The sequence below is a fragment of the Pteropus vampyrus genome, unplaced genomic scaffold (genome assembly GCF_000151845.1).
Source record: "Pteropus vampyrus isolate Shadow unplaced genomic scaffold, Pvam_2.0 Scaffold372, whole genome shotgun sequence".
Classification (NCBI taxonomy): Eukaryota; Metazoa; Chordata; class Mammalia; order Chiroptera; family Pteropodidae; genus Pteropus; species Pteropus vampyrus.
Genome location: NW_011889153.1, coordinates 445,423 through 448,672, shown reverse-complemented (window position 1 = coordinate 448,672; position 3,250 = coordinate 445,423). Strand labels below are relative to the sequence as shown.

At 32.6% G+C, this 3,250-nt stretch overlaps 1 pseudogene; it reads right to left on the bottom strand.

Annotated features, from left to right (window-relative positions):
- Positions 1–1,901: 1,901 nt before the first annotated feature.
- LOC111731423 lies at positions 1,902–2,020 on the bottom strand (annotated as a pseudogene).
- Positions 2,021–3,250: the final 1,230 nt, after the last annotated feature.

The window sequence follows — 3,250 nt, the reverse complement described above, 5'->3', positions numbered from 1 at the left end:
AACTTCCAAATGTTTTAAAACATTTTTAAATTGACTATTAATTGTTCTTTTCTATTTTCAAAAATACTTTACCAAACAACATGGTCTCATGATGTAAGTTCTGTGATATTTTAAAGATTTGCTTTGTAGCTTATTAAGAGGTCAATTTCTATGTGTCCCATGGGTGCGTGAAAACAAGGTATGTCCTATTATCAGATAGGAGCTCCATAAATGCTAACTAGATCAAGGTTGTTAATTTTCTCACTTAAAAACCTATCACCTAATAATTTTTCTATCTGATCTGATTTTCTGAGATAAATGTGTTTAAATTTTTAATTCTTCTTTTAGATTTTTCAATTTTGCCTAATAATTTCTTCATCTTTATTGAATTTATATTTGGGCTACATGATTAGATACTCTTGATTTCAAATTTTTGTGTTTTTCTTAAACTATTCCTCTCTGTAATGTGGTAACCCTCTTTATCTCTAATAATGTGTTCTGTTTTGTTTTGTTTTACTATCAAGACTACTTTGTCTGACATTAATAATACCTACATCAGTTTTCTTTTGTCTTTGTTATCGTTTCAATTTTTAATTCTTAGTTTAATCAAAATATAGCCTGCTTTTTTAAAATCCAATTTGAACATTGCTGTCTTTTAATTAGTGAACTCAACCCTCAGTAATTAGTCATTTGAAACATTAATTAAACATTAATGTCATTTGAGTTTTATATAATATTTTTTGCTTCTTTTCTTCTTTTCTCCTGTGTTCTTTTCTTTTAAACTTAAGTTTTAATTTTTTTCTCTCTTTTCCACACTTTTGTAAGTTATGTATTTTACTTCTGTTCTTTTACTGGTGATACTTAAATATTTAGCATGCAAATGTAATTTGATTTCAATATTAATAATTATTTTAGCAATTCTCATGAACTATACAAATATATGAGTTTGCTTTAAGTCCAAATCTCTACCTTCTACCTTTGATACTACAATTATTTAATAGTGTAGTTGAATCCTACTGTTATATTTTATGTTTAGGTGCAACTTTTTTAATGGTCCCTAAATTACTTGTAGTTACTTGTATAGTCAATTAAGTTTGTGATTCACTCAGGTTTTGTATAAATAAAAATATTATCTCATACTTACTCTCGAATAACAGCTCAGTTGTATATAAAATTCTATACTGATATTTTTCCCTCAGCACTTTAACTATATTATTTTATTATCTTTTGATCTCTGTTATTGCTTTTGAGAGCTTTTGTAGTTGATCTGCTTTTTCTTCTGATAGTTTTTAATGTTTTATCATTGTTTTAATATTGTGTGAGTTTGTTACAATGTGTCCAGTTGTGGATTTAAGCTCATATTGTCCTGCTCAGGACTGAGTATACGTCTCAAATCTGTGTCCTGTTTTTGAACAGCTCTGGAAAATTCTCAATAATTTTCTCCTTGATTTTGCTTCTTCCCTAATTTTTCTATTTTCTATTTGGAACACCTTTAAAATATGCATTAAAAATATTTATCCTCTCATATTTTCCATCTCTTTATCTCTCTATGCTACATTATTAGTAATTTTTTCACATCTATTTTCCAGTTCACTAATCTTCTCTTCAGCTATATCTCATTTTATTTAGCCTGCCAATTGACATTTTAATTTCAATGACTATTTTATTTCTCAAGATATAACTTATTCTTTTTCAATTTCTTTATTCCTTTTTACTGGGATCTCTTTTTAAAAACCTATATCTTTAATCATTTTAAACACATTTATTTTATATTCTTTTTCAATTGTCTTCTTACATCCCAGGTATTGAAGTTTTATTTGATTTATTTATTTATTTATTTAATTTATTTAGGCAACCCTTGGTTGACCTCACAGATTGCAAGGAACTTGTCAGCTTACAATCCCTTATATTTTTATATTTTATGCCTACAGCACTTGGTGTTTCTAAGTAGTCTCCCATCCAAGCACTAACCAGGCCCAACCTTGCTTAGCTTCCGAGATCAGACGGGATCGGGCTTGTTCAGGGTAGCGTGGCTATAGACCATACTGAAGTTTTAATTCTGCTATTTATTGTGTGCCTTCTTACTCTCTGTGCAGTGTATTGTGTCCTTGTATATTTTAAGTTTTTAAAAATAGGGAGTTATCTTCATTGGGGTTTGCTTTTTTCCAGTGAGGTCTGTGTTATCAGAGTGTTTCTTGAGAGAGGTTTTAACCTTTGCTTCTGCTAAAATTTTAAAGGCACTTGGGTCTAGAACTATTTTTATGCTAATTTCTTAGCTAGGGAATTCCTGGGCAAAGAAAGGGCTATGCTAATGAATTCTTAAGGAGATTCTTACCTTTGCACCTAAATCCAGGCAGAAAGAGATAGGCTTCCTTGTTGTTACCCTGCACTAATGGATCCTTAAATTTCTGGCCAGCTTTCACAATCTTGTTCTAACGAAAAAGCCTCAGTTCCCAGTCTTGCCTTGTCTGGCTCCAAGACCTCAACTCCTGCCCCATATAAGCACTGAAATTTAGGTTCCTACATTTTCAAAACCAAAATCCACTCCACTCCCATCTGCTTTAGCATCAAGTCACATGTTTCTGGCACCTCTATTGAAAGCTCAGCAATGCCTTGTTTTAAAATGCTATACAGTATCTAAATATTTGTAGCATGAGGATTTTCAGGTTATCCAAACTACCAAAATGCTGGGCACATACCCCGACATTTTAAGACCAGAGTTTACATCCTGACCTAGGCTATCATTCAAGCTAATCTCAGAAGCTGTTTCCTGAGATTCAACATAAAGAAGAAGTGGAGAGTTAAGACACGGGATGTAACTTTTCCTAAAAAAAATAAACACTTCTAAACGTAAATTGAACATCTCCAGGGGCCCTGCTGATGTTCTAAGTGATGAATACATATTTGAGTTTCTTAAATTCGTCAGTGCTGAGGTCTCTATTTTCGTGGACGTCCTGGGCACAGAGCTATGATACGTGGTTTGCAGCAGCAAATGCAGTCCCCCTAGCACCCAGAAGATGGCATTAGGACAACCAGCCTCCAGGGAAGAGCTCAGCGTCCCTCCAGAACCATCAATAAGAATAAGAGTAAGACAAGAAGAATCCTTTATCATTTAAAAGAGACTTTCGATGGAAGATTGGAATTGTGTGAAGTTGGAAACAGCCAGAAAAGCTAATGTACCTTAATCTGTCTTAAATGACACACAAACATCTCTGTCAGCTCAGCTCTATTTAGTCCTGTTCAACTTCCTCTACACGGAAAATAGAAAAAG